This window comes from Oncorhynchus mykiss, unplaced genomic scaffold (assembly GCF_013265735.2).
Source record: "Oncorhynchus mykiss isolate Arlee unplaced genomic scaffold, USDA_OmykA_1.1 un_scaffold_234, whole genome shotgun sequence".
Classification (NCBI taxonomy): domain Eukaryota; kingdom Metazoa; phylum Chordata; class Actinopteri; order Salmoniformes; family Salmonidae; genus Oncorhynchus; species Oncorhynchus mykiss.
In genome coordinates, this window is record NW_023493700.1 from 203,568 (window position 1) to 218,314 (window position 14,747).

Sequence of the window (14,747 nt, forward strand, 5' to 3'; positions counted from 1 at the left end):
TTAGTACTTGGATGGGAGACCGCCTGGGAATACCAGGTGCTGTAAGCTTTTTGTCACTGCCTTGTGGAATTTCAACTCTTTGTCCGTTTTTTCCCACAAGGCTGAAATATGTGCCCTCGCTTTGAAATAAGTAAGCAAGGTTAGTTTGTATTTCATCCAACAATCTGTGCTACAAATTATGGCTACAGTATATGCAATTTCTTCCACTTTCTTGGAGTTTTCTTGGATCCTGTGTACCGACAGCATGCTAAGCAAACATAATACCAATTGATCAAATGCCCCAGCTGTTTGGAATTGCCACAAGGAGCAACCAAGAGTGTCCAGTCTTGTCAGGCTATGATGTTGGTGGACTTGTTAGTTTGCGCTCCAGCACTTCCAGAGGCTCGGTGTATCTCAAAAATTGCATGCAATAGCTAGTGGCAGGTTAGCTCATTTTGTTAGAATGTGGTGCTAATAACGCCAAGTTCGTGGGTTCGATCCCTGTACTGGCTATGATGTACATTTTGAGTGTCAAAATTGTGAGTCACATGCATGTGAATTGTAAAGGGTGCCACAGAATTAAGTTTGGTGAATTGCCGAAATAGCTCATTTGGGAGAGCATTAGAATGAAGATCTCAAGGTCCCTGGTTAGATCCGAGGTTTTGGCATTTGTATTTGTTCTTTCTTTATGCTCTGGCTTCAAGGAAACTATCCACAGCTTTGTTTGTGGGCCTCAATTGTGTGTGCTACGCTGCTCCTCTGAAAGTAAGTAATTTCTTGCTTTTTCATCTGACATTTTGACATCAGTGTTACAGGAAAGTTGCTTGTCATTGTTACATGACAGTAGGTTGTCGTAAGACAAGGCTGCATGAAGTGTGAACTGGAGCTTTCTTGGATCCATGAAAGAATTTGCTTTTGGAGAATGCAGGCATCGATCCCACTACCTCACACATGCAAAGCATTTGAGCTAATTCCCCAGCCGTTTGGAATTTCCGCAAGAAGCAACCTAGAGGGTCCAGTCTTGTCAGGCTATGCTGTTGGTGGACTTGTTTGTTTACGTGCCAGCACTTGCAGAGGCTCGGTGCATTTCAACAATTGAGCAAAATAGCAAATGGCCGGTTAGCTCAGTTGGTTAGAGTATGGTGCTAATAACGCCAAGGTCATGGGTTCGATCCCCGTACTGGCTATGATGTACATTTTGAGTGTCAAAATTGTGAGTCACATGCATGTGAATTGTCAAGGGTGCCACAGAATTAAAAATAGTGAATTTCCGAAATAGCTCAGTTGGGAGAGCGTTAGACTGAAGATCTAAAGGTCCCTGGTTTGATCCTGGGTTTCGGCATTTGTATATGTTCTGGCTTCTAGGAAACTATCCACAGCTTTGTTTGTGGGCCTCAATTGTGTGTGCTACGCTGCTGCTCTGTAAGTAATATCTTGCTTTTTCATCTGACATTTTGACATCAGTGTTACATGAGAGTTTCTTGTCATTGTTACATGACAGTAGGTTGTCGTAAGACAAGGCTGCATGAAGTGTGAAGTGGGGCTTTCTTGGATCCACAAAAAAAAATGTTTTTGGGGATTGCGGGAATCGATCCCACGCATGCTAAGCAAACACAATACCAATTGATCAAATTCCCCAGCTGTTTGGAATTGCCACAAGGAGCAACCAAGAGTGTCCAGTCTTGTCAGGCTATGCTGTTGGTGGACTTGTTAGTTTGTGCTCCAGCACTTGCAGAGGCTCGGTGCATCTCAACAATTGTGCTCTGTAGCCAGCGGCCGGTTAGCTCAGTTGGTTAGAGTGTGTGATACGCTGCTCCTCTGAAAGTAAGTAATGTCTTTCTTTTTCATCTGACATTGTGACATCAGTGTTACATGAGAGTTTCTTGTCATTGTTACATGACAGTTTCTTGTCATTGTTTACATGACAGTAGGTTGTCATAAGACAAGGCTGCATGAAGTGTGAACTGGAGTTTTCTTGAATCCATGAAAGAATTTGCTTTTGGAGAATGCAGGCATCGATCCCACTACCTCATGCATGCAAAGCATTTGAGCTAATTCCCCAGCCGTTTGGAATTTCCGCAAGAAGCAACCTAGAGGGTCCAGTCTTGTCAGGCTATGCTGTTGGTGGACTTGTTTGTTTATGTGCCAGCACTTGCAGAGGCTCGGTGCATTTCAACAATTGAGCAAAATAGCAAATGGCCGGTTATCTCAGTTGTTTAGAGTGTGGTGCTAATAACGCCAAGGTCATGGGTTCGATCCCCGTACTGGCTATGATGTACATTTTGAGTGTCAAAATTGTGAGTCACATGCATGTGAATTGTCAAGGGTGCCACAGAATTAAAATTAGTGAAATGCCGAAATAGCTCAGTTGGGAGAGCGTTAGACTGAAGATCCAAAGGTCCCTGGTTCGATCCCTGGTTTCGGCATTTGTATTTGCTCTATCTTCATGCTCTGGCTTCAAGGAAACTATCCACAGCTTTGTTTGTGGGCCTCAATGGTGTGTGCTACGCTGCTCCTCTGAAAGTAAGTGATTTCTTGCTTTTTCATCTGACATTTTGACATCAGTGTTACAGGAAAGTTGCTTGTCATTGTTACATGACAGTAGGTTGTCGTAAGACAAGGCTGCATGAAGTGTGAACTGGAGCTTTCTTGGATCCACAACAAAAATTGTTTTTGGGGATTGCGGGAATCGATCCCACTAACTATAGCATGCTAAGCAAACACAATACCAATTGATCAAATTCCCCAGCTGTTTGGAATTGCCACAAGGAGCAACCAAGAGTGTCCAGTCTTGTCAGGCTATGCTGTTGGTGGACTTGTTAGTTTGTGCTCCAGCACTTACAGAGGCTCGGTGCATCTCAACAATTGTGCTCTGTAGCCAGCGGCCGGTTAGCTCAGTTGGTTAGAGTGTGTGATACGCTGCTCCTCTGAAAGTAAGTAATGTCTTTCTTTTTCATCTGACATTGTGACATCAGTGTTACATGAGAGTTTCTTGTCATTGTTACATGACAGTTTCTTGTCATTGTTTACATGACAGTAGGTTGTCATAAGACAAGGCTGCATGAAGTGTGAACTGGAGTTTTCTTGAATCCATGAAAGAATTTGCTTTTGGAGAATGCAGGCATCGATCCCACTACCTCATGCATGCAAAGCATTTGAGCTAATTCCCCAGCCGTTTGGAATTTCCGCAAGAAGCAACCTAGAGGGTCCAGTCTTGTCAGGCTATGCTGTTGGTGGACTTGTTTGTTTATGTGCCAGCACTTGCAGAGGCTCGGTGCATTTCAACAATTGAGCAAAATAGCAAATGGCCGGTTATCTCAGTTTTTTAGAGTGTGGTGCTAAAACGCCAAGGTCATGGGTTCGATCCCCGTACTGGCTATGATGTACATTTTGAGTGTCAAAATTGTGAGTCACATGCATGTGAATTGTCAAGGGTGCCACAGAATTAAGTTTGGTGAATTGCCGAAATAGCTCATTTGGGAGAGCATTAGAATGAAGATCTCAAGGTCCCTGGTTAGATCCGAGGTTTTGGCATTTGTATTTGTTCTTTCTTTATGCTCTGGCTTCAAGGAAACTATCCACAGCTTTGTTTGTGGGCCTCAATTGTGTGTGCTACGCTGCTCCTCTGAAAGTAAGTAATTTCTTGCTTTTTCATCTGACATTTTGACATCAGTGTTACAGGAAAATTGCTTGTCATTGTTACATGACAGTAGGTTGTCGTAAGACAAGGCTGCATGAAGTGTGAACTGGAGCTTTCTTGGATCCATGAAAGAATTTGCTTTTGGAGAATGCAGGCATCGATCCCACTACCTCACACATGCAAAGCATTTGAGCTAATTCCCCAGCCGTTTGGAATTTCCGCAAGAAGCAACCTAGAGGGTCCAGTCTTGTCAGGCTATGCTGTTGGTGGACTTGTTTGTTTACGTGCCAGCACTTGCAAAGGCTCGGTGCATTTCAACAATTGAGCAAAATAGCAAATGGCCGGTTAGCTCAGTTGGTTAGAGTATGGTGCTAATAACGCCAAGGTCATGGGTTCGATCCCCGTACTGGCTATGATGTACATTTTGAGTGTCAAAATTGTGAGTCACATGCATGTGAATTGTCAAGGGTGCCACAGAATTAAAAATAGTGAATTTCCGAAATAGCTCAGTTGGGAGAGCGTTAGACTGAAGATCTAAAGGTCCCTGGTTTGATCCTGGGTTTCGGCATTTGTATATGTTCTGGCTTCTAGGAAACTATCCACAGCTTTGTTTGTGGGCCTCAATTGTGTGTGCTACGCTGCTGCTCTGTAAGTAATATCTTGCTTTTTCATCTGACATTTTGACATCAGTGTTACATGAGAGTTTCTTGTCATTGTTACATGACAGTAGGTTGTCGTAAGACAAGGCTGCATGAAGTGTGAAGTGGGGCTTTCTTGGATCCACAAAAAAAAATGTTTTTGGGGATTGCGGGAATCGATCCCACGCATGCTAAGCAAACACAATACTAATTGATCAAATTCCCCAGCTGTTTGGAATTGCCACAAGGAGCAACCAAGAGTGTCCAGTCTTGTCAGGCTATGCTGTTGGTGGACTTGTTAGTTTGTGCTCCAGCACTTGCAGAGGCTCGGTGCATCTCAACAATTGTGCTCTGTAGCCAGCGGCCGGTTAGCTCAGTTGGTTAGAGTGTGTGATACGCTGCTCCTCTGAAAGTAAGTAATGTCTTTCTTTTTCATCTGACATTGTGACATCAGTGTTACATGAGAGTTTCTTGTCATTGTTACATGACAGTTTCTTGTCATTGTTTACATGACAGTAGGTTGTCATAAGACAAGGCTGCATGAAGTGTGAACTGGAGTTTTCTTGGATCCATGAAAGAATTTGCTTTTGGAGAATGCAGGCATCGATCCCACTACCTCACGCATGCAAAGCATTTGAGCTAATTCCCCAGCCGTTTGGAATTAGCAAATGGCTGGTTAGCTCAGTTGGTTAGAGTGTGGTGCTAATAACGCCATGGTCATGGGTTCGATCCCCGTACTGGGTATGATGTACATTTTGAGTGTCAAAATTGTGAGTCACATGCATGTGAATTGTCAAGGGTGCCACAGAATTAAAATTAGTGAATTGCCGAAATAGTTTAGTTGGGAGAGCGTTAGACTGAAGATCTAAAGGTCCCTGTTTTGGCATTTGTATTTGTTCTTTCTTCATGCTCTGGCTTCAAGGAAACTATCCACAGCTTTTTTTGTGGGCCTCAATGGTGTGTGCTACGCTGCTCCTCTGAAAGTAAGTAATTTCTTGCTTTTTCATCTGACATTTTGACATCAGTGTTACAGGAAAGTTGCTTGTCATTGTTACATGACAGTAGGTTGTCGTAAGACAAGGCTGCATGAAGTGTGAAGTGGGGCTTTCTTGGATCCACAAAAAAAAATGTTTTTGGGGATTGCGGGAATCGATCCCACGCATGCTAAGCAAACACAATACCAATTGATCAAATTCCCCAGCTGTTTGGAATTGCCACAAGGAGCAACCAAGAGTGTCCAGTCTTGTCAGGCTATGCTGTTGGTGGACTTGTTAGTTTGTGCTCCAGCACTTGCAGAGGCTCGGTGCATCTCAACAATTGTGCTCTGTAGCCAGCGGCCGGTTAGCTCAGTTGGTTAGAGTGTGTGATACGCTGCTCCTCTGAAAGTAAGTAATGTCTTTCTTTTTCATCTGACATTGTGACATCAGTGTTACATGAGAGTTTCTTGTCATTGTTACATGACAGTTTCTTGTCATTGTTTACATGACAGTAGGTTGTCATAAGACAAGGCTGCATGAAGTGTGAACTGGAGTTTTCTTGAATCCATGAAAGAATTTGCTTTTGGAGAATGCAGGCATCGATCCCACTACCTCATGCATGCAAAGCATTTGAGCTAATTCCCCAGCCGTTTGGAATTTCCGCAAGAAGCAACCTAGAGGGTCCAGTCTTGTCAGGCTATGCTGTTGGTGGACTTGTTTGTTTATGTGCCAGCACTTGCAGAGGCTCGGTGCATTTCAACAATTGAGCAAAATAGCAAATGGCCGGTTATCTCAGTTGTTTAGAGTGTGGTGCTAATAACGCCAAGGTCATGGGTTCGATCCCCGTACTGGCTATGATGTACATTTTGAGTGTCAAAATTGTGAGTCACATGCATGTGAATTGTCAAGGGTGCCACAGAATTAAAATTAGTGAAATGCCAAAATAGCTCAGTTGGGAGAGCGTTAGACTGAAGATCCAAAGGTCCCTGGTTCGATCCCTGGTTTCGGCATTTGTATTTGCTCTATCTTCATGCTCTGGCTTCAAGGAAACTATCCACAGCTTTGTTTGTGGGCCTCAATGGTGTGTGCTACGCTGCTCCTCTGAAAGTAAGTGATTTCTTGCTTTTTCATCTGACATTTTGACATCAGTGTTACAGGAAAGTTGCTTGTCATTGTTACATGACAGTAGGTTGTCGTAAGACAAGGCTGCATGAAGTGTGAACTGGAGCTTTCTTGGATCCACAACAAAAATTGTTTTTGGGGATTGCGGGAATCGATCCCACTAACTATAGCATGCTAAGCAAACACAATACCAATTGATCAAATTCCCCAGCTGTTTGGAATTGCCACAAGGAGCAACCAAGAGTGTCCAGTCTTGTCAGGCTATGCTGTTGGTGGACTTGTTAGTTTGTGCTCCAGCACTTACAGAGGCTCGGTGCATCTCAACAATTGTGCTCTGTAGCCAGCGGCCGGTTAGCTCAGTTGGTTAGAGTGTGTGATACGCTGCTCCTCTGAAAGTAAGTAATGTCTTTCTTTTTCATCTGACATTGTGACATCAGTGTTACATGAGAGTTTCTTGTCATTGTTACATGACAGTTTCTTGTCATTGTTTACATGACAGTAGGTTGTCATAAGACAAGGCTGCATGAAGTGTGAACTGGAGTTTTCTTGAATCCATGAAAGAATTTGCTTTTGGAGAATGCAGGCATCGATCCCACTACCTCATGCATGCAAAGCATTTGAGCTAATTCCCCAGCCGTTTGGAATTTCCGCAAGAAGCAACCTAGAGGGTCCAGTCTTGTCAGGCTATGCTGTTGGTGGACTTGTTTGTTTATGTGCCAGCACTTGCAGAGGCTCGGTGCATTTCAACAATTGAGCAAAATAGCAAATGGCTGGTTATCTCAGTTGTTTAGAGTGTGGTGCTAAAACGCCAAGGTCATGGGTTCGATCCCCGTACTGGCTATGATGTACATTTTGAGTGTCAAAATTGTGAGTCACATGCATGTGAATTGTCAAGGGTGCCACAGAATTAAAATTAGTGAAATGCCGAAATAGCTCAGTTGGGAGAGCGTTAGACTGAAGATCCAAAGGTCCCTGGTTCGATCCCTGGTTTCGGCATTTGTATTTGCTCTATCTTCATGCTCTGGCTTCAAGGAAACTATCCACAGCTTTGTTTGTGGGCCTCAATGGTGTGTGCTACGCTGCTCCTCTGAAAGTAAGTGATTTCTTGCTTTTTCATCTGACATTTTGACATCAGTGTTACAGGAAAGTTGCTTGTCATTGTTACATGACAGTAGGTTGTCGTAAGACAAGGCTGCATGAAGTGTGAACTGGAGCTTTCTTGGATCCACAACAAAAATTGTTTTTGGGGATTGCGGGAATCGATCCCACTAACTATAGCATGCTAAGCAAACACAATACCAATTGATCAAATTCCCCAGCTGTTTGGAATTGCCACAAGGAGCAACCAAGAGTGTCCAGTCTTGTCAGGCTATGCTGTTGGTGGACTTGTTAGTTTGTGCTCCAGCACTTACAGACGCTCGGTGCATCTCAACAATTGTGCTCTGTAGCCAGCGGCCGGTTAGCTCAGTTGGTTAGAGTGTGTGATACGCTGCTCCTCTGAAAGTAAGTAATGTCTTTCTTTTTCATCTGACATTGTGACATCAGTGTTACATGAGAGTTTCTTGTCATTGTTACATGACAGTTTCTTGTCATTGTTTACATGACAGTAGGTTGTCGTAAGACAAGGCTGCATGAAGTGTGAACTGGAGTTTTCTTGGATCCATGAAAGAATTTGCTTTTGGAGAATGCAGGCATCGATCCCACTACCTCACGCATGCAAAGCATTTGAGCTAATTCCCCAGCCGTTTGGAATTTCCGCAAGAAGCAACCTAGGGGGTCCAGTCTCGTCAGGCTATGCTGTTGGTGGACTTGTTTGTTTACATGCCAGCACTTGCAGACACTCGGTGCATTGCCACAATTGAGCAAAATAGCAAATGGCTGGTTAGCTCAGTTGGTTAGAGTGTGGTGCTAATAACGCCAAGGTCATGGGTTCGATCCCCGTACTGGCTATGATGTACATTTTGAGTGTCAAAATTGTGAGTCACATGCATGTGAATTGTCAAGGGTGCCACAGAATTAAAATTAGTGAATTGCCGAAATAGCTCAGTTGGGAGAGCGTTAGACTGAAGATCTAAAGGTCCCTGTATTTGTATTTGTTCTTTCTTCATGCTCTGGCTTCAAGGAAACTATCCACAGCTTTGTTTGTGGGCCTCAATGGTGTGTGCTACGCTGCTCCTCTGAAAGTAAGTAATTTCTTGCTTTTTCATCTGACATTTTGACATCAGTGTTACAGGAAAGTTGCTTGTCATTGTTACATGACAGTAGGTTGTCGTAAGACAAGGCTGCATGAAGTGTGAAGTGGGGCTTTCTTGGATCCACAAAAAAAAAATGTTTTTGGGGATTGCGGGAATCGATCCCACGCATGCTAAGCAAACACAATACCAATTGATCAAATTCCCCAGCTGTTTGGAATTGCCACAAGGAGCAACCAAGAGTGTCCAGTCTTGTCAGGCTATGCTGTTGGTGGACTTGTTAGTTTGTGCTCCAGCACTTACAGAGGCTCGGTGCATCTCAACAATTGTGCTCTGTAGCCAGCGGCCGGTTAGCTCAGTTGGTTAGAGTGTGTGATACGCTGCTCCTCTGAAAGTAAGTAATGTCTTTCTTTTTCATCTGACATTGTGACATCAGTGTTACATGAGAGTTTCTTGTCATTGTTACATGACAGTTTCTTGTCATTGTTTACATGACAGTAGGTTGTCGTAAGACAAGGCTGCATGAAGTGTGAACTGGAGTTTTCTTGGATCCATGAAAGAATTTGCTTTTGGAGAATGCAGGCATCGATCCCACTACCTCACGCATGCAAAGCATTTGAGCTAATTCCCCAGCCGTTTGGAATTTCCGCAAGAAGCAACCTAGGGGGTCCAGTCTCGTCAGGCTATGCTGTTGGTGGACTTGTTTGTTTACATGCCAGCACTTGCAGACACTCGGTGCATTGCCACAATTGAGCAAAATAGCAAATGGCTGGTTAGCTCAGTTGGTTAGAGTGTGGTGCTAATAACGCCAAGGTCATGGGTTCGATCCCCGTACTGGCTATGATGTACATTTTGAGTGTCAAAATTGTGAGTCACATGCATGTGAATTGTCAAGGGTGCCACAGAATTAAAATTAGTGAATTGCCGAAATAGCTCAGTTGGGAGAGCGTTAGACTGAAGATCTAAAGGTCCCTGTTTTGGCATTTGTATTTGTTCTTTCTTCATGCTCTGGCTTCAAGGAAACTATCCACAGCTTTGTTTGTGGGCCTCAATGGTGTGTGCTACGCTGCTCCTCTGAAAGTAAGTAATTTCTTGCTTTTTCATCTGACATTTTGACATCAGTGTTACAGGAAAGTTGCTTGTCATTGTTACATGACAGTAGGTTGTCGTAAGACAAGGCTGCATGAAGTGTGAAGTGGGGCTTTCTTGGATCCACAAAAAAAAAATGTTTTTGGGGATTGCGGGAATCGATCCCACGCATGCTAAGCAAACACAATACCAATTGATCAAATTCCCCAGCTGTTTGGAATTGCCACAAGGAGCAACCAAGAGTGTCCAGTCTTGTCAGGCTATGCTGTTGGTGGACTTGTTAGTTTGTGCTCCAGCACTTACAGAGGCTCGGTGCATCTCAACAATTGTGCTCTGTAGCCAGCGGCCGGTTAGCTCAGTTGGTTAGAGTGTGTGATACGCTGCTCCTCTGAAAGTAAGTAATGTCTTTCTTTTTCATCTGACATTGTGACATCAGTGTTACATGAGAGTTTCTTGTCATTGTTACATGACAGTTTCTTGTCATTGTTTACATGACAGTAGGTTGTCGTAAGACAAGGCTGCATGAAGTGTGAACTGGAGTTTTCTTGGATCCATGAAAGAATTTGCTTTTGGAGAATGCAGGCATCGATCCCACTACCTCACGCATGCAAAGCATTTGAGCTAATTCCCCAGACGTTTGGAATTTCCGCAAGAAGCAACCTAGAGGGTCCAGTCTCGTCAGGCTATGCTGTTGTTGGACTTGTTTGTTTACGTGCCAGCACTTGCAGAGGCTTGGTGCATTGCCACAATTGAGCAAAATGGCAAATGGCTGGTTAGCTCAGTTGGTTAGAGTGTGGTGCTAATAACGCCAAGGTCATGGGTTCGATCCCCGTACTGGCTATGATGTACATTTTGAGTGTCAAAATTGTGAGTCACATGCATGTGAATTGTCAAGGGTGCCACAGAATTAAAATTAGTGAAATGCCGAAATAGCTCAGTTGGGAGAGCGTTAGACTGAAGATCTAAAGGTCCCTGGTTCGATCCCTGGTTTCGGCATTTGTATTTGTTCTATCTTCATGCTTTGGCTTCAAGGAAACTATCCACAGCTTTGTTTGTGGGCCTCAATGGTGTGTGCTACGCTGCTCCTCTGAAAGTAAGTGTTTTCTTGCTTTTTCATCTGACATTTTGACATCAGTGTTACAGGAAAGTTGCTTGTCATTGTTACATGACAGTAGGTTGTCGTAAGACAAGGCTGCATGAAGTGTGAACTGGAGCTTTCTTGGATCCACAACAAAAATTGTTTTTGGGGATTGCGGGAATCGATCCCACTAACTATAGCATGCTAAGCAAACACAATACCAATTGATCAAATTCCCCAGCTGTTTGGAATTGCCACAAGGAGCAACCAAGAGTGTCCAGTCTTGTCAGGCTATGCTGTTGGTGGACTTGTTAGTTTGTGCTCCAACACTTACAGAGGCTCGGTGCATCTCAACAATTGTGCTCTGTAGCCAGCGGCCGGTTAGCTCAGTTGGTTAGAGTGTGTGATACGCTGCTCCTCTGAAAGTAAGTAATGTCTTTCTTTTTCATCTGACATTGTGACATCAGTGTTACATGAGAGTTTCTTGTCATTGTTACATGACAGTTTCTTGTCATTGTTTACATGACAGTAGGTTGTCGTAAGACAAGGCTGCATGAAGTGTGAACTGGAGTTTTCTTGGATCCATGAAAGAATTTGCTTTTGGAGAATGCAGGCATCGATCCCACTACCTCACGCATGCAAAGCATTTGAGCTAATTCCCCAGCCGTTTGGAATTTCTGCAAGAAGCAACCTAGGGGGTCCAGTCTCGTCAGGCTATGCTGTTGGTGGACTTGTTTGTTTACGTGCCAGCACTTGCAGAGGCTCGGTGCATTGCCACAATTGAGCAAAATAGCAAATGGCTGGTTAGCTCAGTTGGTTAGAGTGTGGTGCTAATAACGCCAAGGTCATGGGTTCGATCCCCGTACTGGCTATGATGTACATTTTGAGTGTCAAAATTGTGAGTCACATGCATGTGAATTGTCAAGGGTGCCACAGAATTAAAATTAGTGAATTGCCGAAATAGCTCAGTTGGGAGAGCGTTAGACTGAAGATCTAAAGGTCCCTGTTTCGGCATTTGTATTTGTTCTTTCTTCATGCTCTGGCTTCAAGGAAACTATCCACAGCTTTTGTTTGTGGGCCTCAATGGTGTGTGCTACGCTGCTCCTCTGAAAGTAAGTAATTTCTTGCTTTTTCATCTGACATTTTGACATCAGTGTTACATGAGAGTTTCTTGTCATTGTTACATGACAGTTTCTTGTCATTGTTTACATGACAGTAGGTTGTCGTAAGACAAGGCTGCATGAAGTGTGAACTGGAGTTTTCTTGGATCCATGAAAGAATTTGCTTTTGGAGAATGCAGGCATCGATCCCACTACCTCACGCATGCAAAGCATTTGAGCTAATTCCCCAGACGTTTGGAATTTCCGCAAGAAGCAACCTAGAGGGTCCAGTCTCGTCAGGCTATGCTGTTGTTGGACTTGTTTGTTTACGTGCCAGCACTTGCAGAGGCTCGGTGCATTGCCACAATTGAGCAAAATGGCAAATGGCTGGTTAGCTCAGTTGGTTAGAGTGTGGTGCTAATAACGCCAAGGTCATGGGTTCGATCCCCGTACTGGCTATGATGTACATTTTGAGTGTCAAAATTGTGAGTCACATGCATGTGAATTGTCAAGGGTGCCACAGAATTAAAATTAGTGAAATGCCGAAATAGCTCAGTTGGGAGAGCGTTAGACTGAAGATCTAAAGGTCCCTGGTTCGATCCCTGGTTTCGGCATTTGTATTTGTTCTATCTTCATGCTCTGGCTTCAAGGAAACTATCCACAGCTTTGTTTGTGGGCCTCAATGATGTGTGCTACGCTGCTCCTCTGAAAGTAAGTGATTTCTTGCTTTTTCATCTGACATTTTGACATCAGTGTTACAGGAAAGTTGCTTGTCATTGTTACATGACAGTAGGTTGTCGTAAGACAAGGCTGCATGAAGTGTGAACTGGAGCTTTCTTGGATCCACAACAAAAATTGTTTTTGGGGATTGCGGGAATCGATCCCACGCATGCTAAGCAAACACAATACCAATTGATCAAATTCCCCAGCTGTTTGGAATTGCCACAAGGAGCAACCAAGAGTGTCCAGTCTTGTCAGGCTATGCTGTTGGTGGACTTGTTAGTTTGTGCTCCAGCACTTACAGAGGCTCGGTGCATCTCAACAATTGTGCTCTGTAGCCAGCGGCCGGTTAGCTCAGTTGGTTAGAGTGTGTGATACGCTGCTCCTCTGAAAGTAAGTAATGTCTTTCTTTTTCATCTGACATTGTGACATCAGTGTTACATGAGAGTTTCTTGTCATTGTTACATGACAGTTTCTTGTCATTGTTTACATGACAGTAGGTTGTCGTAAGACAAGGCTGCATGAAGTGTGAACTGGAGTTTTCTTGGATCCATGAAAGAATTTGCTTTTGGAGAATGCAGGCATCGATCCCACTACCTCACGCATGCAAAGCATTTGAGCTAATTCCCCAGCCGTTTGGAATTTCCGCAAGAAGCAACCTAGGGGGTCCAGTCTCGTCAGGCTATGCTGTTGGTGGACTTGTTTGTTTACATGCCAGCACTTGCAGACGCTCGGTGCATTGCCACAATTGAGCAAAATAGCAAATGGCTGGTTAGCTCAGTTGGTTAGAGTGTGGTGCTAATAACGCCAAGGTCATGGGTTCGATCCCCGTACTGGCTATGATGTACATTTTGAGTGTCAAAATTGTGAGTCACATGCATGTGAATTGTCAAGGGTGCCACAGAATTAAAATTAGTGAATTGCCGAAATAGCTCAGTTGGGAGAGCGTTAGACTGAAGATCTAAAGGTCCCTGTTTCGGCATTTGTATTTGTTCTTTCTTCATGCTCTGGCTTCAAGGAAACTATCCACAGCTTTGTTTGTGGGCCTCAATGGTGTGTGCTACGCTGCTCCTCTGAAAGTAAGTAATTTCTTGCTTTTTCATCTGACATTTTGACATCAGTGTTACAGGAAAGTTGCTTGTCATTGTTACATGACAGTAGGTTGTCGTAAGACAAGGCTGCATGAAGTGTGAAGTGGGGCTTTCTTGGATCCACAAAAAAAAATGTTTTTGGGGATTGTGGGAATCGATCCCACGCATGCTAAGCAAACACAATACCAATTGATCAAATTCCCCAGCTGTTTGGAATTGCCACAAGGAGCAACCAAGAGTGTCCAGTCTTGTCAGGCTATGCTGTTGGTGGACTTGTTAGTTTGTGCTCCAGCACTTACAGAGGCTCGGTGCATCTCAACAATTGTGCTCTGTAGCCAGCGGCCGGTTAGCTCAGTTGGTTAGAGTGTGTGATACGCTGCTCCTCTGAAAGTAAGTAATGTCTTTCTTTTTCATCTGACATTGTGACATCAGTGTTACATGAGAGTTTCTTGTCATTGTTACATGACAGTTTCTTGTCATTGTTTACATGACAGTAGGTTGTCGTAAGACAAGGCTGCATGAAGTGTGAACTGGAGTTTTCTTGGATCCATGAAAGAATTTGCTTTTGGAGAATGCAGGCATCGATCCCACTACCTCACGCATGCAAAGCATTTGAGCTAATTCCCCAGACGTTTGGAATTTCCGCAAGAAGCAACCTAGAGGGTCCAGTCTCGTCAGGCTATGCTGTTGTTGGACTTGTTTGTTTACGTGCCAGCACTTGCAGAGGCTCGGTGCATTGCCACAATTGAGCAAAATGGCAAATGGCTGGTTAGCTCAGTTGGTTAGAGTGTGGTGCTAATAACGCCAAGGTCATGGGTTCGATCCCCGTACTGGCTATGATGTACATTTTGAGTGTCAAAATTGTGAGTCACATGCATGTGAATTGTCAAGGGTGCCACAGAATTAAAATTAGTGAAATGCCGAAATAGCTCAGTTGGGAGAGCGTTAGACTGAAGATCTAAAGGTCCCTGGTTCGATCCCTGGTTTCGGCATTTGTATTTGTTCTATCTTCATGCTCTGGCTTCAAGGAAACTATCCACAGCTTTGTTTGTGGGCCTCAATGATGTGTGCTACGCTGCTCCTCTGAAAGTAAGTGATTTCTTGCTTTTTCATCTGACATT

The 14,747-nt window shown here is 43.9% G+C and overlaps 14 non-coding genes across 14 annotated transcripts; all 14 read left to right on the forward strand.

Annotated features, from left to right (window-relative positions):
- Positions 1 to 1,092: 1,092 nt before the first annotated feature.
- On the forward strand, positions 1,093 to 1,166 carry trnai-aau. Its single transcript has one exon. It is a non-coding gene; the product is annotated as a tRNA-Ile (tRNA).
- Positions 1,167 to 2,332: 1,166 nt separating this feature from the next.
- trnaf-gaa lies at positions 2,333 to 2,405 on the forward strand. The gene has a single exon. It is a non-coding gene; the product is annotated as a tRNA-Phe (tRNA).
- A 1,553-nt stretch (positions 2,406 to 3,958) lies between these two features.
- On the forward strand, positions 3,959 to 4,032 carry trnai-aau. The gene has a single exon. It is a non-coding gene; the product is annotated as a tRNA-Ile (tRNA).
- Positions 4,033 to 7,279: 3,247 nt separating this feature from the next.
- Positions 7,280 to 7,352, forward strand: trnaf-gaa. Its single transcript has one exon. It is a non-coding gene; the product is annotated as a tRNA-Phe (tRNA).
- An 880-nt stretch (positions 7,353 to 8,232) lies between these two features.
- Positions 8,233 to 8,306, forward strand: trnai-aau. Its single transcript has one exon. It is a non-coding gene; the product is annotated as a tRNA-Ile (tRNA).
- A 1,009-nt stretch (positions 8,307 to 9,315) lies between these two features.
- trnai-aau lies at positions 9,316 to 9,389 on the forward strand. The gene has a single exon. It is a non-coding gene; the product is annotated as a tRNA-Ile (tRNA).
- Positions 9,390 to 10,404: 1,015 nt separating this feature from the next.
- On the forward strand, positions 10,405 to 10,478 carry trnai-aau. Its single transcript has one exon. It is a non-coding gene; the product is annotated as a tRNA-Ile (tRNA).
- Positions 10,479 to 10,560: 82 nt separating this feature from the next.
- On the forward strand, positions 10,561 to 10,633 carry trnaf-gaa. The gene has a single exon. It is a non-coding gene; the product is annotated as a tRNA-Phe (tRNA).
- Positions 10,634 to 11,513: 880 nt separating this feature from the next.
- trnai-aau lies at positions 11,514 to 11,587 on the forward strand. Its single transcript has one exon. It is a non-coding gene; the product is annotated as a tRNA-Ile (tRNA).
- A 613-nt stretch (positions 11,588 to 12,200) lies between these two features.
- trnai-aau lies at positions 12,201 to 12,274 on the forward strand. The gene has a single exon. It is a non-coding gene; the product is annotated as a tRNA-Ile (tRNA).
- Positions 12,275 to 12,356: 82 nt separating this feature from the next.
- trnaf-gaa lies at positions 12,357 to 12,429 on the forward strand. Its single transcript has one exon. It is a non-coding gene; the product is annotated as a tRNA-Phe (tRNA).
- An 872-nt stretch (positions 12,430 to 13,301) lies between these two features.
- trnai-aau lies at positions 13,302 to 13,375 on the forward strand. The gene has a single exon. It is a non-coding gene; the product is annotated as a tRNA-Ile (tRNA).
- A 1,014-nt stretch (positions 13,376 to 14,389) lies between these two features.
- trnai-aau lies at positions 14,390 to 14,463 on the forward strand. Its single transcript has one exon. It is a non-coding gene; the product is annotated as a tRNA-Ile (tRNA).
- Positions 14,464 to 14,545: 82 nt separating this feature from the next.
- Positions 14,546 to 14,618, forward strand: trnaf-gaa. Its single transcript has one exon. It is a non-coding gene; the product is annotated as a tRNA-Phe (tRNA).
- Positions 14,619 to 14,747: the final 129 nt, after the last annotated feature.